We start from the raw sequence: 22,814 nt of genomic DNA on the forward strand, positions 1-22,814 counted from the left end.
AAGTACCAAGTACTGTGGATTTCCAAGGCTTAGTGCAAAATAACCCATAGCAATACTAATTTTTTTGGTATCCTGATTATACATTGAAACAGTAATACTTGAGCAGCTTTAGATGAAACAGATTATTAAAGTTCATTTCGTGTATTTCTTTTGACCGTCTTAATATGGCCGCTGGAAAAGCTAACATTGCATACGTGCCTCCCATCCTCTCTCGGCGCACAGTGCCGGTTTAGATCCTTGGCTTTTCATTTGTTGTCTCTCCTCCACTCCCCAATATCTGCTCCGGAAGAGCAGGCATCAACGTATTTTGTTCATGGTCTTCTTGGTCCTCTCCCAGGTTTTCAGAGTCTGGCACTGGATTTTATTATAGGTGTTCAGTACAAATGTGTTTAATTGAATCCAGCCGATTTGATCCTAGGCCAGTCTCAGAGGGTCAGGAGGAGTGCCTGAGGAAGGAAGGGGGTGTTCTGACCCGGTAGGACCCGAAGTTGCCCAGCCCCTGCCACCCCACGGGACTCCACAGGGTGACCCGTCGGACCAGCAAGGGGGCCTTCCTGACACCATGTCTGCGCCGTGGGGGAGGGGAGGGGGGGAGGATGGGTGTGGGGTCCACNGCGGGGGTGGGGGTGGGGGGCACTGGCCAGGCCTTGTGCACAGACGCTGGGAGAGGGACTGCCTGGAGGAGGCGCAGGGAAGAGACAGCGCCCCCGGCACCCACCCCCTTGGACCCTGACTGCACACCCAGAGTGGTGGGCTGGGGGTGTGCGTGTTGTTGTCTGCGGGTAGGGTGTTGGGGGTGTGTCCGCCCTGGGCTCACACAAGGTCACTGTGTCAAAGGAACGTCCGAACACTTTCTCTTTCCCTGTGATTCCATTGCGGCTCCGAAAGCCCCTTCCGTAGGGACTTCCCTCCGCGCCTGACTCACGCTGCCTCATGCGTGTGACTCAGGCCGGGCGCCGCGCCAGCCCTACTGTCCCCGCCCCCGGGCCCTGCCACCGAGCCGCAGGGGCGGAGGGACGGGCCGGCGACAGGAGGCGGGGCGTGCAGGGACTGGGTGCCCGTGGCGGAGATGGGCGACTGTGGGGCACGGGGGACAGCCCAGAGGAGAATTGCAGAGCAGCCGAGCTCTAGGCGGGGCGGACGGAAGCCAGCCATGTAGGAGACAAATGCGGACGGACCGAAAGCCGGGGACAAGAAGGCTAAGAAATTGGGAGAACAGAGAGAGAAAGTGGAGACGGAAACGGAGAGACCCAGGAAGGAGAGAGCCCGGAGCCTTCACGGAGGCCGAGGCAGACAAGTGAGAAGGGACAAGTGACCAGTGAGAGGGAGGGAGGAGAGGAGGGTGGCGGCAGCGCCTGGGTGCTGCCGCCCTGCGTGCTGCTGGCGCCAGGGGCCCACAAGCCTGTCCCAGGAGGCTGGGCCCAGGGACCATCGTCGTCTCTGAGCCTCGCTCTCCTCTCCCGGCTCTGTAACAGCGGGCAAGTTTCTTCCTATCTCTGGGCCTCTGTCTTCTCATCTGCGAAATGGAAGGTGGTGGTGGACAGTAATCCTACCCTGTGCTTGTTATTCTCCCTCATCCATCCGAGCTCCGACTGGCTCTGTGCCTGGGCCCCCTTGCCAGCTGGCTTTCTGTTGGGACGCACGCACTCTAAGGAGATCCGAGGGAAGGAGAAGTAGGGGCACCCCTTCCCAAGCCTGGGCCCTGCTGGGGCCCCTGGTCTGGCTGCAGCTGTGTCCCTCCGTGACTCTCCTTGATTTTCAAGCTCCCCGCCCATCGGCCCCTTGCCTTCCCAGCCCTGCAGTCACAGTGACTCCCCGCCGCTGCTGGGGCCGGTGGACACACCCCTCCTCAGATCCTCTTCACCCCACCAGCACCTCGCCATTAAAGCCTCTTGAAGCCTCCAGGTTGGGTTCCATTTCCTGCCAGGGCGCTGACCGCTGCACTGCGGGACGTGCGCTAAATGTGCCCAGGGCTCGGCACGCGGTGAATTGCACCTGTCACCATCCTGCTCTTTCCTTCCAAGAGTGGGGTGCGCAGAGATGATACACAGCATTACAAAGCGCTTGGATACCTATTAGATCTTCACATCGTCAGGGAGTCTGAACAAGTGTGGGGTTGTTAGCTTCGTTTCGACGGGAAACTTGAGGCTCACGCATTTAAGGAGCAACGCAACGGAGTATGAGTAGTGATGTGGGCTGTTTCCTGGGGGTGACCGGCCAGCGTGGTGGGGGGCAGCTATGAATAACAGTAATAATCGTACTAGCTAAGATATATTCATACTTCTCAAGTGGGGCGCCTGGCTGGCTCATTCGGTGGAACGTGCGACTTTTGATCTCGGGGTTGAAAGTTTGGGTGTAGGGATTACTTAAAATCTTTAAAAGAAATACTTCTCGGGGCGCCTGGGTGGTTCAGTCGGTGAAGCGTCCGGCTTCGGCTCAAGTCATGATCTCACCATTTGTGGGTTCGAGCCCCGCGTCAGGCCCTGTGCTGACACCTCAGAGCCTGGAGCCTGCTTCACATTCTGTGTCTCCCTCTCTCTCTGCCCCTCCCCCACTCTCACTCTATCTCTCTCAAAAATGACTAAACATTAAAAAAAAATAAAAGAAATACTTCTCAGTTGGCAGACACAGATCTTTTTCTTCTCTCTCCCTTTTTTTAAGTTTATGTATTTTTTGAGAGATTGAGTGTGAGCACGAGCCGGGGAAGGGCAGAGACAGAGGGGGACAGAAGAACCCAAGCGGGCTCCATGCTGATAGCACAGAGCCTGATGTGGGGCTCGAACTCACAAACTGCAAGATCATCACCTGAGCTGAAGTCAGACCCTTAACTGACTGAGTCACCGAGGCATCCCTTGACTGAGTTCTGATGTACTGTTATTTAACTCTTTAATCTTACAGCAACCCTCTGAAGTGGCTGCTATTTTTACCGCTATTTTACAATTGCAGTGACAGAGACACAGAGAGGTTGAATAGCTTTCCCAGGGCCACACAGCAGAGCTGGGCTGGAACACAGTCTGGCTCCAGATCCAACACTCAGCTTCTCTTGGGTACCTAGGGGAGGGGTAAACAGGCCAAATTCTGGGCAGAGCAGACAGGATGGACAGAGTCTTGGAGGGAAGGCACTTTTGCGGTACGTTTCAGACATAGCCAGCCATGCTGTAGTGCAGGGTCGGAAAACGAAGCCACAGAATTTGACAACGAGAGTAAAGGGCAGCTGACATTGGGGTGCCCACCCGACAGCTGGAGCCATGGGCTTTATTCTGAAAGTAATAGGGAGCCATGGACGGTTTCTAGCAGGGGCAGCAGAGGTTGGGATTTTAGAAAGGATTACTTTAAAACACAAGGGAAACACTGCATTTCTCCTATCAAATGGCAAAGAGCTTTAAAATGATCATTTCCAGGGCTGGCAACGTTTCAGCGCACTGAGTGCTCGCACATGTCGCTGATGGGAATGAGTTGATTTGACCTTTCTGGAAAGCAGCTGAGCCCTGTGTAGTACTTGAGGAGGGCCCAGCCCTTTGACCTGCTAATCCCATTTCTAGGAATCTTTCCTCTCAAAAGAGAGGTCAGAGATTTATGTCTCATAATCAAATTCACTCCATCATTAATAATAGTAATAATAATACAAGGAAACAATGTAAATATCCAGCAGGAGGTAATTGCTAAAGAGGGAAGTATCATGGAATGTTTTATAGCAATTAATGTCTTTTTTTTCAAAGAGTGTAAACGCCATCAAAAGTGCTTAAAGATTTCTAGACCTTCGGGCCCCTGGCTGGCTCGGTGGGAAAAGCCTGTGCCTCTTGATCTTGGGGTTGTAAGTTTGAACCCCACGTTGAGTGTAGAGTTTACTTAAAAATAAAATATTTAAGGGGCCCCTGGGTGGCTCAGTTGGTTAAGCGTCTGACTCTTGAGTTTGGCTCAGGTCATGATCTCACAGTTTGCGAGATCGAGCCCTACATCCAGCTCTGTGCTGGCAGTGCAGAGCCTGCTTGGGATTCTCTCTCTCCCCTCTCTCTCTTTCTCTTTCTCTCTCTGCCCCTCCCCTGCTAGTGCACATGCACATACTCTCTCTCAGTGTTAAAAAAACGGGGCACCTGGGTGACTCAGTCGGTTAAGTGTCCAACTTCGGCTCAGATCATGATCTCAGTTTGTGAGTTCGAGCCTGGCGTCAGATTCTGAGTGGAGCCTGCTTTGGATTCTGTGTCTCCTTCTCTCTGTCCCTCCCCTACTTGTGTGCTCTATCTCTCTCCATCTCTCAAACATAAATAAATGTAAATTAAAAATATTTAAAAAATAAATGTTAAAAAAATTAAAATACTGGGATGAGCACTGGGTATTGTGTGGAAACCAACTTGACAATAAACTATCAAAGGAAAATAAATAAATGATAAAAATAAAATCTTTTTTTTTTCTTTTTTTTTTTTTTTTTTTTTTTTTTTTTTTGAGGAGAGACTGCACAAGCAAAGGAGGGGCAGGAAAGAGAATCCCAAGCAGGTTCCTGGCTGCCAGCACAGAACCAGTCGCAGGGCTCAAACTCACAAAACTGTGAGATCATGACCTGAGTTCAAACTGAGAGTCTGATTGAGCCACCCAGGTGCCCCCCGCCAAATAATTATCTATTTTTAAAAAGTGTTTATTCATTTTTGAGAGAGCGAGTGTGAGTCAGGGAGGGACAAAGAGAGGGGGACAGGGATCCAAGGTGGGCTCTGAGCTGACAGCAGCAAGCCTGATGCGGGGCTTGGAACTCACCAACAGTGAGATCAGGACCGGAGCTGAAATTAGCCCCTCAGCTGACTGAGCCACCCAGGTGCCCCAATGAAATCTTAAAAAAGAAGAAAAGAAAAAGATTTCTAAAACTCTTACAAGTAATAACTGAGTTCATCATGTCTGCAAAGTACATGGTCAACACACAAAAATCTTATTTCTATATGGTAGCAATGAGCACTTGGGAAACAAAAAGACAATACTATTACAGGTGCTTGGGTGGCTCAGTCAGTTAAGCACCCAGCTCTTAGTTTTAGGTCATGATCTCATGGTTTGTGGTTTCAAGCCCTACATTGGACTCTGTGTGGAGCCTGCTTGGGATTCTTTCTCTCTCCCTGCCCCTCCCCTGTGTGCTCTCTCTGTCTCTCTCTCAAAATAAATAAACTTTAAAAAAAGAACTTATTAGGGGCGCCTGGGTGACTCAATCGGTTAAGTGTCCGACTTCGGCTCAGGTCATGATCTTGCAGTTTGTGGGTTTGAGCCCCTTGTCGGGCTCTGTGCTGACATCTCAGAGCCTGGAGCCTATTTCGGATTCTGTGTCTCCCTCTCTCTCTGACCCTCCCCTGCTCACGCTGTCTCTCTCTCTCTCTCTCAGAAATAAAACATTAAAAAAATTAAAAAAAAGAACTTATTAAAAAAAAAGAAGACAATACTATTATAACAGCTCCAGAAAGAAAGAAAAAGAGAGAGGAAGGAAGGAAGGAAGGAAGGAAAAAAGAAGGAAAGAAAGAAAGACGAGTATAAATTTAACAAAACATATACACGGTATCTATGCTGAAAACTATGAAACAGTGATGGAAGAAACCAAGATATAAATAAACAAGAATGGGGATGCCTGGATGGCTCAGTTAGCTGAGACTCCGACTCTTGATTTCACCTCAGGTTATGATCCCAGGGTCGAAGGTCATGGGATCAAGCCCCTCATTGGATTCTGAACTGAGTGTGGAGCCTCTTTATGACTCACTCTCTTTCTCTCTCTCTCTCTCTCCCTTTCCCTCTCTCCCTCCCTTCCCTCCTCTGCTCCTTTTTCCTGCTCACTCTCTCTCTAAAATAAAAACAAACAAACAAACAGGAATATACCATGTTAATGGATTGGAAAACCCAAAAGAGTAGAGCTGTCAGTTCTCTCCGTATTGATTGTGCTCATTTCCTAGGGCCGCCTTGATAAAGTACCACAAACTGGGTAGCTTAAAACAATAGAAATTTATTGTCTCACAGTTCTGGAGGCTAGAGGTCTAAAATCAATGATACGATTGCTCTCTCTGAAGCCTCTAGGGGAGGATCCTTCCTTGCCTCTTCCAGCTTCTGCTGGTTTGCCCACAATCCTTGGTGTTCTTGGCCTGCAGCTACAGGACTTTAGCATCTGCCCCCCCTTGGCAATGGCGTTCTTTCTGTATGTCTGTGTCTCTTCTCCTGCAGGGACCTCCATCACATTGGATTAAGGACTCCCCCTATTACACTATGACCTCATCTTAACCACATCTACAATGGACCTATTTCCAACTAAAATTACGTTCTGAGGTGATGTATTTGGGCCGGGTTAGGACTTCAACATATCTTTGGTTGGGAGGTGGGGGGAACACAGTTCAATCCATAAAAGCCATCTATAGGTTTTTAACATACTTCCAATCCAACCCCAGCAGGAATTTTTGTAGCTATGGACAAGCTGATTGTAAAATTAAATGGAAAGGCAGAGAAACTAGAAAAGCTCAAACAATTTTGGAAAAGAAGAATAAAATTGAAGGAGTTCTCTGATTTTAGGACTTACTACAACGGAACCTATAACAGCGATCAAGAATGTTCATGGGCCGCCTGGGTGGCTCAGTCGGTTGAGTGATCTTGTCTCTGGTCACAATCTCACGGTTTGTGAGTTTGAGCTCCACATTGGGCTTACAGCTGTCAGCACAGAGCCCACTTCGGACCCTCTGTCCCCCTCTCTCTCTGCCCTTCCCCAGCCTGTTTTTTTTCTCTCTCAAAAATAAATAAACATTGGGGCGCCTGGGTGGCTCAGTTGGTTAAGCGTCCAGCTTCGGGTCAGGTCATGATCTCACGGTTGGTGGGTTCGAGCCCCGCGTTGGGCTCTGTGCTGGCAGCTAGCTCAGAGCCTGGAGCCTGCTTCGGATTCTGTGTCTCCCTCTTTCTCTGACCCTCCTCTGCTCATGTTGTCTCTCTCTCTCAGAAATAAATAAAACATTAAAAATAAATAAATAAATAAACATTTAAAAAATGTTAGAATAACATTAAAAAAAAAAAAAGAATGCGCCTGGGTGGCTCAGTAGGTTGAGCCTCTCTCTGACTTTGCCTCAAGTCATGATCTCACAGCTCATGAGTTCGAGCCCCACATCAGGTTCTGTGCTGACAATTCGGAGCCTGGAACTTGGCTCGGATTCTGTGTCTCCCTCTCTCTTTGCCCCTCCTCCACTCACACTCTCTCAAAAGTGAATAAATATTTTTAAAAATTGAAAAAAAAGAATGAGTGTTCAGGGGAATGGACACAGTGAATGGATCAGCGAAATAGAATAGAGTCCAGAAATAGACACACACAAATATGTCCAATTGACTTTCATAAAAATGCTAATACTTTCCCAACAAACAGTGCTGGAGCAAGTAGACACCTCTATGCAAAAANTGAACCATATCCAAAACTTAAAGCCATAAAATGTCTGGAAGAAAACAGAGGAGAAAATCTCCGTGGCCTGGGGTTAGTCAAAGAGTTCTTAAATATGACACTAAAACCATGACCCAGGAAAGAAAAAAACTGGTAAGCTGAACGTTATCAATTTCTTAATGATGTCTATGAAAGACACAAACAAAATGAAAAGACAAGTTATAGGCTGAGAGGCAGTATTTACAAGCTATATATTTGACCAAAGACCTTTATCCAGAATATGTAAAAAATTCGTAAAACTCAACAGTAAGAAAATGACCAATCAATTTTAAATGGCAAAAGAATTAAACAGACACTTACTTCATCCAAGAGGAAATACAGATGCCAAATGAGCACACGCAGAGATGTTCAACATCCTTCACCACCGAGCAAATGCAAACTAAACCCGCCATGACCCAGCAGTCTCGCTCCTGGGTATTTATCTTAGAGAAATGAAACCTTTCATCCACACAAAAGCTGTACAAGAATGGTAGTAGCAGGTCTATTCAGAATCCCCCCCAAAACTGGAAGGAACCCGAATTGGAAGGGTGGGTAAATGAACTGTGGTTCATTTACGGAATACTACTCAGCAGTAAAAATGAACAAAATGTCTCTTATTCTCGTTACCTCCCTCCTAGCTTCCCTCCCTTCCTTGTATACTTGATATACAGTATCTTTTAAAAAAATTTTTTTTATGTCTTTATTTTATTTTGACAGAGAGAGACAGAGAGTGAGTAGGGGAGGGGCAGAGAGAGAGGGAGATACAGAATCCGAAGCACGCTCCAGGCTCTGAGCTGTCAACATAGAGCCTGACGCAGGGCTCGAACCCACGGACTGTGAGATCATGACCTGAGACGAAGCCAGACGCATAAGTGACTGAGCCCCCCAGGCACCCCTACAATATCTTTTTTCATCATACATCACGGTGAACATCCTAGTGATGTGATATTTTTATACGTTATGAAACGATCCCCGTGATAAGTCTAGTTGCTGTCTCTCACCGTACAAAGTTATTACAATACCATTGACTATATTGACTATATTCCCTTATATCCCCAGGACTTATTTACTTTATGACGACAAGTTTGTACCTCTTAAACCTCTCTGCCTATTTTACCTACCCCCCACCTCTCCCACTCTGGTAACCAACAATTTGCTTCCTAAGAGTCTGTTTCTATTTTTGTCCATTCATTTGTTTTGTGTTTTTATTTTTATTTATTTAAACATTTTTTTAATGTTTATTTATTATTGAGACAGAGAGAAACACAGCATGATCAGGGGAGGGGCAGAGAGAGAGGGAGACACAGAATCTGAAACAGACTCCAGGCTCTGAGCTAGCTGTCAGCACAGAGCCCGACGCTCGAAGCCACGAACCGTGAGATCATGACCTGAGCCAAAGTCGGATGTTCAAACAACTGAGCCACCCAGGCTCCCCTGTTTTGTGTTTTTAGATTCCACATATAAATGAAATCACACAATATTCGTCTTTCTCTGTGTGACCTAGTTCACTTAGCATAACACCCTCTAGGTCCACCCATGTTGTCACAAATGGCAAAATTTCAATTTTTTGGCTGTTATTCCTTCTTTTTTTTTTTAACTGATAATCAATGTATTAAAAAGGTTGATTTAAGCATCTGCAATGGTGACTTCACCCTCAACCCCTGGCTCAATACTAATGGAAGTAATCTGTTTAACGATCTCCGAAGGTCTGTGCAAATCAGCAAGTCGCTTGTGAATCCTCACCCAAGTCTTAGAACCTTCACCGCAAGTAGTTTTTCTTGTCATGATTCTGAGTCTTGGTAAGCATCCAAACTGGTCCTTTCACTTTGAGATTCTTTTCCTTTGTGCCTCTGATCAAGTCAGCACATACCTTCTCCAAAGATTTTACGTTGCGGCTGGTTAGAGTCATTCTAATTCGGTGAATTCCCAACTCTGGTTCCATGGGTGTCTTCCCGGTGTCTTTAAAAGCCACGGCGGGGCGCCTGGGTGGCTTAGTCAATAGAGCGTCTGACTTGGGCTCAGGTTATGATCTCACGGTTCGTGGGTTCGAGCCCCGTGTTGGGCTCTGTGCTGACAGCCAGCTCAGAGCCTGGAGCCTGTTTCAGATTCTGTGTCTCCCTGTCTCTCTGAACCTCCCCTGCTCATGCTGTCTGTCTGTCTGTCTGTCTCGCACGTGCGCAGAAATACATTTTAAAAAACATTAAAAAAAATTTTTTTTAATAAATAAATAAAAGCCACAGCTGTGGCCAGCTGCCTGACCCACTTGTTCCTCCGCAAGAGTGAACAGCAGTGAGTCAGGAGTCAGGAGTGGGGCTTCCGACACTCCGCTGTAGCCGTGACCCTATCTTCCTCAAAGAGTGGCAAAGGGGCACCTGGATTGTTCAGCCGGTTGAGCGTCCGACTTTGGCTTAGGTCATGATCTCACAGTTCGTGGGTTCAAGCCCTCTGAGCTGTCAGCACAGAGCCTGGAGCCTGCTTCAGATTCTGTGTCTCCTTGTCTCTCTGCCCCTCCCCATCTCATGCTCTGTCTCTCTCTCAAAAATAAACAAACATTAAAAAATTAAAAGAAAAGGGGCGCCTGGGTGGCTCAGTCGGTTAAGCGTCCGACTTCGGCTCAGGTCATGATCACACGGTTCATGGGTTCGAGCCCCGCATTAGGCTCTGTGTTGACGGCTAGCTCAGAGCCTGGAGCCTGCTTTGGATTCTGTGTCTCCCTCTCTCTCTGACTCTCCCCTGCTCACGTGGTCTCTGTCTCTCTCAGAAATAAATAAAACATTAAAAAAAATTTTTTTTTTAATTAAAAGAAAAAAGAGTGGCTGAGTGTTATTCCATTGTGTGTGTATGTATCATATATATACATGTACATGTGTATATATGTATATATCATATCTATATGTATGTCTCACATCTTTATCCATTCATCTATTGATGGACACTAAAGTGATTTCCACATCTTGGTCGTTGTAAAAAATGCTTCAGTGAATACAGGCGTGCATGTATCTCTTCAAACTGGTGTTTTCGTTTTTTAAAAAGATTTTATTTAAAAAAATAAAATAAAAGATTTTATTTTTAAGCAATCCCTATACCCATCGTGGGGCTTGAACTCATAACCCCGCAATTAAGAGTCTCACGCTCCACCGACTGAGCCAGCCAGGTGCCCCCCATTTTAATTTTTTGAGGTACCTCCATACTATTTTCCACAGCGGCCGCACCAATTTACATTCCCACCGACAGCGCACGAGGGTTCCCCTTTCTCCACACCCTCACCAGCACTTGTAATGTTTTCTTTTTGATCACAGCCAATCTGACAGGTGTGAGGCGATATCTCAATTTAGTTTTGATTTGCATTTCCCTGAGGATTAATGTTGAGCATTTTTTCATGTGCCTGTTAGCCATCTGGATATCTTCTTTAGAAAAATGTCTATTTGAGTCCTCTGCTCAATTTTTAATTAGGTTTATTATTTTTTTTTAAATATTAAAGCTGTGTAAGCTCTTCATATATTTTAGATATTAAGCCCTTATTGGATGTATGATTTGCAAACATCTTCTCCCATTCCATAGGTTGCCTTTTCGTTTTGTTGATGATTTCCTTCACTGTGAAAAAGCTTTTTAGTTTGATGTAGTCCCATTTGTTTATTTTAGTGTTAGTTGTCCTGGCCTGGGGAGACTGGTCCAAAAAAATATTGTTAAGACCAATGTCAAATTGCTTACTGCCCATGTTCTCTTCTAGGAGTTTTAAGGTTTCAGGTCTCATCAAGTCTTTAATCCATTTTGAGTTCATTTGTGTGTACGGTGTAAGAAAGGGGTTCAGTTTCTTTTGCATGAGGCTGTCCGATTTTTCCAACATCGTTTGTAGAAGAGACTGTCTTTCACCCATGGTACGTCTTGCCTTCTTTATCATAGGAGGCCACATAATTGACCGTGTATGTGGGCTTTCTATTCTATTCCATTGGTCTATGTGTCTGTTTTCATGTCAGTGCCGTAAAGTTTTGATTAGCATAACTTTGTAGTATATTTTGTAGTATATTTTGATACCTCCAGCTTTGTTCTCTTTCTAAAGATTTGAGAAATAGCTTTGGCTGTTAGGGGTCTTTTGTGGTTCCATTCTAGGATCCTTTGTTCTAGCTATATGAAAAATGCCATTGGTGGTATTAAAATTTTTTAAAAATCTTTATTTATTTTTGAGAGAGAGAGAGAGAGAGAGAGACAGAACACAAGTGAGGAAGGGGCAGAGAGAGAGGGAGACAGAGTATCTGTCCTGGACTTAGGGGTATCTGCTTTGGAGTGTTTCTCTCTTGCCCCTTTTTATTCATTTCTTCTAGGTGTTTCTATTTGTTGGCTTATAATTGTTCATAGTAGTCTCTTATGATCCTTTGTATCACTGTGGTATCAGTTGTAACTTCTCTTTTAATTCTGATTTTATTTACTGGGTCTTTTCTCGTTTTTCTTATTTTTTCAAAAAATTTTAATGTTTTATTTATTTTTGAGAGAGAGAGAGAGAGAGACAGAGCATGAGCATGAGCATGAGCAGGGGAGAGGTAGAGAGAGAGAGGGAGACACAGAATCCAAAGCAGGCTCCAGGCTCTGAGCTAGCTGTCAGCACAGAGCCCGACGCGGGGCTCGAACCCACAAGCTGTGAGATCATGACCTGAGCCAAAGTCAAACACTTAACTGACTGAGCCACCCAGGTGCCCCTAATTGTTTTTTAATAGATTTTATTTGTAAGCAATCTCTACACCCATCATGGGGCCTGAACTCACAACTCAGAGATCAAGAGTTGCATGCTCCACTGACTGAGCCAGCCAGGCGCCCCTCCTCTCTCTCTGTCTTTTTTTTCCTTAATGAGCCTGATTAGAAGTTTATTGATTTTGTTTACGTTTTCAAAAAACCGTCTTTTAGTTTCATTAATCTTTTCTGTTGTGTGTGTGCTGTTTTTGTTTTGTTGTTTATTTTTGTTTTTGTCTCTATTTCCTTCATTTCTGCTTTGGTCTTTATTATTTCCTTTCTTCTGCTAACTTTGGGCTTTGTTTGCTCTTCTTTTTCTAGTCCCTTTAGGTATAAAGTGAGATTATGTAAGAATCTTATTTTTTGATGTAGTCCTACGTTGTCTTATTTTTTGATGTAGTCCTACGTTGCTATGACCTTCCCTCTTAAAACTGCTTTCGCTGCAGCCCATAGATTTTGGAGAGTCGTGTTTCCATTTTCATTTGTTTCCAGACACTTTTTAAACTTCTTTGATTTCTTTTTTTTTGGCCCATTGGTTGTTTAGTAGCGTGTTGTTTATTCTTAATGTGCTTGCGTTTTTTTCAGTTTTCTTCTTGTAATTGATTTCTAGCTTTGTACCCTTGTGCTTGGAAAAGATGCTTGATATAATTTCAGTCTTCTTGCATTTATTGAGACTTGTTTGTGACCTCATACGGTCCTGGAGAATGTTCCATGTACTCTTGAGAAGAATGTGTACTCTGCTGCTTTTGGTTGGAAGTTCTGTATAAATCTACCAAGTTCATCTGGTCTAATATATCATTTAAGGCCAATATTTCCTTATTGATTTTCTGTCCGGATGATCTATCCATTAATGTAAGTGGAGTGTTAAAGTCCTCTAACAATTATTGTATTACTGTCAATCCCTCCTTTACACCTGTAAAGATTTGCTTTATACATTTAAGTGCTCCTAAGGAGCACTCTCTTGTTCCACATACCGTGATCGCAAGAAGCCAGTCTCCAAGGACACACGCTGTATGGTTCAATTTACGTGACATTCTAGGATAATGGTGATGAGAACAGATCAGTGGGTCCCAGCGCTTAGGGGTGGGGGAAAGCATGCCTACAAGGGGGTGACGGAATTATTTGGGGATGATGGAACTGTTCTGAATCCTGATGGTGGCGATTACAGATGTGTATACGTGTAAAAATTGTGAAACTGCACACCAAAAGTGGTCACTATTCCTGGATGATAATTTAAAAAACCATCTATGTCCAGCTGGATAACTGTGCAATAACACAACTATAGTACAGTGTTAATGGGAGAATCTAGGGGGAACGTGTGGTCACTGAGCAATTCTCTTTGCTTTGCTGTCTGCTTGAAAATCCTCGTAACAAATGTTGGAAACACTACATGCAGAATGATTCTGAGTTAGAAGATTGAAGGCATCACACCTATTACCAGTGGGATTCTCTTCTGAAGGGTGAAATTGTGGGTAGTTAAAATTATCTCTTTTTATATTTCTGTGTTTTCTATAATGAGCACCTATTTTATTAAGAGAGAGTATAGTCTGTATTTCATTTTTTAAAATATTTTTAAATAATCTCTCCCTGATTCAGCATTTTTAATACTTTATTTTTTTTATTAATTTTTTTTCTTTTTTATTTCTAGGAGAGAGAGAGAGAGAGCGTGAGCAGGGGAGGGTCAGAGAGAGAGGGAGTCACAGACTGAAACAGGCTCCAGGCTCTGAGCTGGCAGTCAGCACAGAGCCCGACGCGGGGCTCGAACCCACGAACCGCGAGATCATGACCTGAGCGAAAGTCGGACGCTTAACCAACTAAGCCACCCAGGCGCCCCAATACTTTATTTATTTTTAAGAGAGAGAAGGAGCACGCAGGAGGAACAGAGAGAGAATCCCAAGCAGGCTCCGCACTGTCAGTGCAGAGCCTGATGTGTGGGGCTTGAACTCACGAATCGTGAGATCATGACCTGAGCTGAAACCAAGACTCAGTCGTTAACCGACTGAGGCACCCAATATGTCTGATTTTTTTAAATGTTTATTTATTTATTTTGAGAGAGAGAATGAGAGTGAGCAAATTGGGGAGGAACAAAGAAAGAGGGAGAGAGAATCCCAAGCAGGCTTCACGCTGTCGGCACTGAGCCCCACATAGAGTTTGATCACATGAACCGTGAGATCACGACCTGAACCAAGATCAAGAGTCAGACTACTCACCCGACTGAGCCCCATAGGCTATATTTGATTTTAAGTCTTTTTTCCTTCATGTATATGTGCAATCCATGCTTCTTGTAAGGTTCAAATGGTACAGAAATAGGTAACCCCATAGGAAAAGTCCCTTGTACTCAGGCCTAACACTGTTAACATTCTGTGTGTAACTTAAAGAATAAATCTTAAATTCAGGTGCGGTGCATTTCTTTCATGTTATGTCACCGTTTAAAAACGAAGCAGCTCAAACATATTCCATTTTAGTTTCCTATTACTATCACCTGACAATAAAAGCTTTCTATTTACAAGGAAGAAAACAGGCTCTTTTCTACAGGGTCAAGGCAGAGAGCCTGAGGTGCAAAGGAGGTGTGATAATTTTCCCTGATTCCAAGAACGGAGCCAGGAAAGAGTTTGCCTCCTTAAAACACGGGGCCGGTGTTCTTGGTTATTTTAAAAGATATAACTATAAATATTTCCTTTCAATTCTTCTTTTGTAACTTAGGTCAAAACTAGAATGCTCTTTTGTTGTATGTTTATGTGTTTCATTGCCCCAATTATAAAATGATACCTGCTGAGAAAACCGAGGCCACGGTGGAGAGGGGCTGTGTTTCCGGAGTCTACTTCTGGAACAGCCACCAACTCTGTGACCCTCCGCTCGGCCTCCCCTTCCTAGACTATATTATTTTTAAAATGAAGAACAAAAGTGAAGAGTAATAATAAACCCGTCTACTGGGCAACAGCGTGGAGGGCACTGCAAAGACCACTGGTTGTCCTACATGCCATTCTCCCAGTACAACGTTCCTGTATTTTTAGTTGAGCACGTAATTGACCCACAGAATAGACTGTTCCCTTGCCTCCCTTGCTAGATGTGGTCAGTGGAAGAGAAACAAAATGTTTTTAAAGGGAAGGGATGTTTGGGGCGCCTGGGTGGCTTAGTCGGCTAAGCGTCCGACTTTCGCTTAGGTCATGATCTCGCGGTTCATGGGTTCGAGCCCCGCGTCGGGCTCTGTGCTGACTGCCAGCTCAGAGCCTGGAGCCTGCTTCAGTCTGTGACTCCCTCTCTCTCTGACCCTCCCCTCCTCACGCTGTGTCTCTCTCTCTCTAGAAATAAATAAAAACAAAAAAATAAAGGGAAGGGATGTTTTACTTTTCTCCAGTTACTCCTTTCTAATGGCTGGAATGTGGGCATGATGGCTGGAGCACAGCACCTGTTTTAGACCATGAGGAAACTGGGAATGAAAACCACACACCGCAGAGCAACCAGATAGAGCCTGGGTTCCTTGCACTGTGGTGTATATATCACACTAACCCTGGACTACCTGCCTCTGGACTTTTTTTTTAAACATTTATTTATTCTTTTGAGAGACAGAGTTAGAGCATGAGCAGGGGAGGGGCAGAGAGAGAGGGGGAGATAGATTCTGAAGCAGGCTTCAGGCTCTGAGCTGTCAGCACAGAGCCTGAAGCAGGGCTCGAACTCATGAACCAGGAGTTCATGAGATCATGACTTGAGCCAAAGTCAGATGCTTAACCAGGCGCCCCTGGACTTCTGGAAGGTGAGAGAGAAATCCACCTCCGTCAAGTGTAATCTGCTGATATTTTGGGATTTCTTTTGAAAATTTTAAATTCCAGTTGGCATACAGTGTAATATTAGTTTCAGGTGTACAATATAGTGATTCAATACTTCCGTACAACNTTTCCCTTTGCTCATTTGTTGTTTCTTAAATTCCACACATGAGTAAAATGATACAGTATTTGTCTCTTGCTGACAGGCTTATTTTACGTAATTTAGCGTAATACTCTAGCTCCATCCATGTTGTTGCAAATGGCAAGATTTCATTCTTTTTTTATGGGTAGGTAATATTCTGTTGTATATGTAGACTACATCTTTTCTTTTTAGTTCTTAAAATTTTATTGTTTTTTATTTTACATAGAGAGTATATGAGCAGGGGGTGGGGTGGGAGAGGCAGAGGGGGAGAGAGAATCTCAAGCAGGCTCCATGCTCAATGCAGAGGCTGATGTGGGGCCAGACCTCATGACCCTGGGATCATGACCTGAGCCAAAATCAAGAGTAGGATGCTTGGGGCATCTGGATGGCTCAGTCCGTTGAACATCTGACTTTGGCTCAGGTCATGATCTTGCAGTTCATGAGTTCGAGCCCTGCATTGGGCTCCCTGCTGTCAGTGCAGAGCCCGCTTCAGATCCTCTGTCCCCCTCTCTCTCTGTCCCTCCTCTGCTTGTGCTCTCTCTCTCAAAAATAAACAAACATTAAAAAAAAAAAGATTCGGATGCTTAACCAACTAAGCCATCCAGCTGCCCTGACACCACGTCTTCTTTATCCATCAATCGATGGACACTGGAGCTGTTTCATTAATTTGGCTATTGGGGGGAGGGGCGCCTTGGTGGCTCAGTCAGTTGAGTGTCTGACTCTTGATTCCGGCTCAGGTTGTGATCTCATGGTCGTGAGACTGAGCTCTGCGTGGGGCTCCGGGCTGAGCATGGAGCCTGCCTGAGATCCTCTCTCTCTCTCCCTCCATCTTTCTCCCCCACTTGCTCTCTCTCTCAAATAAAATTTAAAAAAATAAAATAAAATAAATTGGCTATTGTAGATACTACTGGTATAAACATAGGGGTGCATGTATCCCTTCATAGTTTTGTATCCTGTGGGTAAACCCTAGTAGTGTGACTGTTGGATTTCAGGGCAGTTCTATTTTTAACTCTTTGAGGAACCTCCATACTGTTTTCCAGAGTGACTGCACCAGTTTGCATTCCCACCAACGGTGCGAGGAGGTTTCCCTTTCTCCGCATCCTCGCCAACACCTGTTTTTTCTTGTGTTGTTGATTTTAGCCATTCTGACAGGTGTGAGGTGGTGTCTCATTGTGGTTTTGACTTGCGCTTCCCTGATGATGAGTGATGTTGAGCATCTTTTCATGTGTCTGTTGGGCATCTGGATGTCTTCTTTGGACAAATGTTTATTCATGTCTTCTGCCCCTCTGAGTTGGATTTTTCATCTTTGGGGTGTTGAGTTTTAACGTTCTTTATATGGTATGTGGGGATTTTGTTATTTGCAGCCTTGTACAAGGCAGGAGAATCAGTGAGGGCGCTGTTTCAGTAATTGAAGGGAGAGTTGATGAGGGCCTGAGCCATAGTCAGGTCAAGCAGATTTAAGAGATATTTGAGACACGCTAAGTGCCCATGCTGGAGGGACCCTCATGGGGACTGCCGAGTGCTGTGATCTGGAGTTCAGCAGAAAGGTCTGAACCAAGGAAACCAGATGCTCAGAGTAGTAACGTTGCCCAGAGTCCCACAGCCGGGAGGGGCCGGCCCCTGAATGAGGTGCGTCTTAGGTACCTATTGATGAGTAAGAAATCACTCCAAAAGTCGGGGGTCTGGAAGCTCCTTACCTGGGTGGTTCTAGCTTGGCGTGCAGTTAAGATGTTGGCCAGGGCTGCAGTCACCTGAAGGCTGGAAGGAGCCATTTCCAGGATGACTCATTCACATGGCTGCTGCCCCCCTCCCCACTCCCCCCTGTACTGAGGGCCTGCCATGTGTTGAAAAGTTTTACCCGAGTAAAGATTGATGCCATTTTCAGGAGTGCAGGGGAGAGACCATGTAGCATAGAGGTGGTCTCTGACGCGTCCCAGCAAGGGCGGCTGGGGTGGGTAAGGGGAATGCTGTCTATGAGGCCTGTGGCCTACAGTGAATGCTCATTAAACACGAACTCCTGCCGGAGCTGGGACTCAACGTTCAAGTCCCAGCTTTGCCACTTGTGGTTGTGGTGCTTCAGTTTCTCAGCCAAATGGGATGCTAATATCTATCTCATGGGGGTGGCGTGAGGATTAACGAAGGAAATACATGGGGCACCTGGCTGGCTCCGTCAGTAAGCATGTGACTCTTGATCTCAGGGTTGTGAGTTCAAGCCCCACATTGGGTGTAGATATTATTTATTTATTTAAAAAAAAGTTTTTAATGTTTATTTTTGAGAGAGAGACAGAACGTGAGCTGAAGAGGGGCAGAGAGAGGGAGACACAGAATCTGAAACAGGCTCCAGGCTCCGAACTGTCAGCCACAGAGCCCAACGTGGGGCTCGAACCCACGAACTGTGAAATCATGACCTGAGCCGAAGTTGGATGCTTAACCGACTGAGCCACCCAGGCGCCCGGAGATTGCTTTAAAAGAATAGAAAAGGAAATACATGTAGAACATCTAAGCTGGTGCCTGGCATGTTACAATTGTCCAAATAAAGCTTTACCGGCATACTTTGTTTTATTGTGTTTTGCTTTACTGCGCTTCAAAGATATTGCAGTTTTATACAAACTAAAGATGCAAGCAGGTCCACCTCAAGCCAGTCTTTTGGCATCATTTTTCCAGCAGCATTTGCTCACTTCATGATTCTCTGTGATGTTTTGGTCATTCTCATAATATTTCAAAAGTTTTCATTAGTATTATATTTCATTAGTATTATAGTCATTATTATTATGCCTGTGATCAGTGATCTCAACTTGCTGAAAGCTCAGAAGATGGTTAGCATTTTTTAGCAATATGTTTTAAGTAATCTCTACGTACCAGGTGAGGTTTGAACTCATGACCCTGGGACCAAGCATCGCCGTTTCAGCCAGACACCCCTGCAATAAAGTATTTTTTAAATTAACTAGGTACGTGGAGCACCTGGAATGCACATTTGGTTACGCTTCCGACTTCTGCTCAGGCCATGACCTCACAGTTCATGAGTTCGAGCCCCATGTCAGGCTCTGTGTTGACAGCTTGGAGCCTGGAGCCTGCCTCAGAGTCTGTGTCTCCTCTCTCTGCCCCTCCCCTACTCATGCTCTGTCTCTCTAAAACGAATAAACGTTAAAAATTTTTTTAAATTAAGTATGTACATTGTTGTTTCAGGCATAATGCTATTGCACACTTAACAGACTGCAGTATAGTGTAAACATAACTTTTATATCCCTGGGAAACCAGATTCATTTGACTGGCTTTACTGTGGTGGTTTGGAGCGGACCCCCCAATATCTCTGAGGCACAGCCTGTATGAGGTTAATTTCGCGGCTTGAAATCCCCAGGGGCCACCCCTCGCTGTAGCACCAAGGACATCCAAAGCTTCTCCCATGTGACCTTGCCATCTGGCTCCTGGCCCCTGTCTTCCTGCATGCCTCTCCCCTCCACCTGACAGGCCATCCCGACGCCCTGTCTCTCTGTTCATCTCTTCCTGGAGTCCCTTTTTCGTGGGATCTCCCCGAAGGGGCTCACCTTCCTCGGTTCCTCTCAGCGCATGCGCCCTGCCTGTTTCCTGGGCCGGGCATCGTGCTGCGCAGGGCTTGGTCGGGGGAGTGGGAAGATGCACGTGGGGACAGTTTCTGCGAGGAGGGGGTGGCTAACGCAGCTGAGTTGGAGGGCCTCGGTGCGGGGGGGAGCAGGAGGGTAACCTAGATGAGATGGTGAGCAGCGATGTTGGGGGTGAGGAGGGTGCGGCTCTGGAACGCCGCCCACAAGAAGGGAGCCCGAGCTGAGAAGTAAATGATAATCCCGGCCACCTCCAGATGTCAAGCCAGCAGTGGGTAGTACTTGTGTCTTTTTCATCTGCACAGTCCAGGTGCTCAATAATTGCTTTTGAATTTAATTGAGAGGAGGGTCAGTTGAGGATTTGAAGAGTGATAAAATCCCTGCGTTTCCCCCAGATATGCCCCAGCAGCTTGTTCAAGGTGCTTGAAATCTCCCGCATTGGATGCATGTTTAGCTTAAAACCTGGTGTCTCCAGAAAGCTCCCTTTCAACTGTTCAGATCCGCACCCAGCATGTTCCGTGGGCGGTATCAGAGCAGCCCGTTAGTCCTGATGAACTGATCTGATAAACCATCTGTCACCCACAGCCCGAAGCCACCCTGAAATCACCGAGTGTGGCACCCGGCTCCGCTCCTCCTCTGGGTCCCACCGCCATGTGCCCCCATGGTGATCCGGGCTCCCCTCTGAGTAACCCTACCGCCAAGGTCATGCAGCCTCCCCGCTGAGGGCCATCCTCGGGGCCTTGCTGGGGTTTCCAGTGGTGACATGTGTGGGCAGAATAAGCGCCCCCGGAGCCTGGAGGGGGAACGGCCCCTGCCCACACCTCGCTCCGCAGGCACTACCCCAGTGGAAATGCAGGGGACCCTCCCTGGAGTTTCTTCATGGGATGTTGGAGCGCGTGCTGGTGTGGAGGGAGGTGGCATCATACCATAGAGCCCAGGGCTGGAAGGGGCCCCAAGAAGCCGACTGGTTTAGTTCTCTTCCGTTATGCCGGCAAGGTACTGTTATCTGTGGTTTTGGCCGAGGAAAACCCTTCACAGAGCTGGTCTTAGGCATTTCCCTGGATGAGTCCAGCCCTGTCTCTCATGGAGAAGTACTTCTCACCTGGGCTTTTGCACTGGATGGCCTCACGGCACTTCTAGGAGGAAGGCACACGTACCAGAGCAAGATTCAAGGTGCATCAGGCTGACGCTTGACTCAGCTGGCTTCAGTGATGAGGAAATTCCTGCTTTCTTGTAACAAGGTGGCGCGAAGGGAAGTGACTCCAGTAGTGGTTGAGCGGCTCAGCATCATCAAGTACTAAGGCTATTTTCCACCTTTGTCTCCACTATTGCCAAGGGGTCAGCCATGTTTTTCTTTACGGCGCAAGATGGCTGCCCGTCAGCAAGTATCATGTCAAGACATGACGTCATCCGGTGAAAGAGAGCTTTCCTGGAAGCTGCTAACAATTCATCTTTGTGTCTCGGTGGCCATAATTACACCACTGCTCATTCAAAATCCAGTATCGCTGCAATGCTGGGAGATAGTTAATCATCTGTGGGTCTCTCGTGTTTCTGCACATCCTTCAAAGAGGTTTGTATAGCAAACAGCCTTAGAAGACAGTGTTTCCGTCTAGGTCAAAGGGCAAGTTTGTTCAGATCTCATTTTAAAAGATTCAGGCTCCCAGGGCACCCGGGCAGCCCAATTGGTTGAGGGTCCAACTCTTGATTTTGGTTCAGGTCATGATCCCAGGATCATGGGATTCAGTCCCGCCTGGTGCTCCACGTGGAGCTGGAGCCTGCTTGAGAATCTCTCTCTCTCCCTCTGCCCCTCTCCCCTGCTCACACGCTCTCTCGTGAACTCTCTAAAATAATAAGTAAACAAATAAAAATTTGTTAATGTTTATTTATTCTTGAGAGAGAGAGACAGAGCACAAGCAGGGGAGGGGCAGAGAGAGGGAGACACAGAATCTGAAACAGGCTCCAGGCTCTGAGCTGTCAGCACAGAGCCTGACACGGGGCTTGAACCCACGAACTGTGAGATCATGACCTGAGCTGAAGTCAGGTACTCAACTGATGGAGCTACCCAGGTGCCCCAGATTTTAAAAGATTCAGGTTCCCTAAACTCAGGTTCCTCTCCTGTAACACAACTAACTCACTGCAGTCATATGACCACCCCTTACTGCAAAGGAGGCTGGGAAATGTAGTCTTTAGCCAGCTGAAATGTCCATTTCTATGGAAGAAGGGAGAACGGGTATTGGGGCAATTGGTGGTGCCTGCCATAGTTACTCCAATAAACCCGTGGTTCCAAGACCGAGTTGGGAGGAATGGTGTGGCAGAGGCAACAAGAGTGGCGACACAGCAGGGTTGGTGCCTTGGCCCCATTTTACAGATGAGGAATTGAGTTCCAGTAAAGGGAGGTGCTGACTCCCGACTTCAAGTTTTCTCATCATGTTCCTGCCTCTGCAGCAGTACAGGTCAGGGAAGGCCATGGCAGGGAAGGCCTTCTCTTTCTCCCCCAAACACTCCATCCCCTTGGCTTCCACAAGAGCTCACTCTTCTGTTCATCCGAGCCTCAGTCTTTCTGTTTCCTTCTCCGCCTTCTCTTCCCAGCCTGGAATTCCCAGGCTCCGCCTCTGCCCTTGCACCTGCGTGGTGTTCCTCTCGCCCGTGGCATTAAATAGCATCTCGTCACCATAACCCCTCCCTCCTGTCTGCCTCGTGGACCGCGCTTTGTGCTCTGGACTTGTATGTCCAGCTGCCCGCCAACACGCCCACTTGGATGTCTTGTGGGTGCCTCGGACATCACAAGTCCAAACTGAACTCACTTGCTGACACACGCACTTGCTTCTCTTTCACTCTGGCCTCAGTAACTGTTCTACCTTCCAGCGAGCAGTCTTGGCATCTTTGATATCTCCCTTACCCTCTTCTTCTGCATCCACTTCACCTCCATGCCACTGCGGCTGGACCACTGCCAGAGCTTCCTCCTGCCTCCCTGAGGCCACCCCGATTGGCCAGCCATTCCTCACCATCTTAAAATGAAGGTAGGACACTATTCTTTTTTTTTTAATAAATTATTTAATGTTTTATTTATTTCTGAGAGAGAGAGAGAGTGTGAACAGGGGACGGTCAGAGAGAGCGGGAGACACAGAATCCGAACACAGGCTCCAGGCTCTGAGCTGGCTGCCAGCACAGAGCCCGACGCGGGGCTCGAACCC

The 22,814-nt window shown here is 46.4% G+C and overlaps 1 pseudogene; it reads right to left on the reverse strand.

Annotated features, from left to right (window-relative positions):
- Positions 1-9,037: 9,037 nt before the first annotated feature.
- LOC144224015 (small ribosomal subunit protein uS10 pseudogene) lies at positions 9,038-22,549 on the reverse strand (annotated as a pseudogene).
- Positions 22,550-22,814: the final 265 nt, after the last annotated feature.

The sequence above is a fragment of the Crocuta crocuta genome, unplaced genomic scaffold (genome assembly GCF_008692635.1).
Source record: "Crocuta crocuta isolate KB4526 unplaced genomic scaffold, BGI_CrCroc_1.0 scaffold132, whole genome shotgun sequence".
NCBI classification, from domain to species: Eukaryota; Metazoa; Chordata; class Mammalia; order Carnivora; family Hyaenidae; genus Crocuta; species Crocuta crocuta.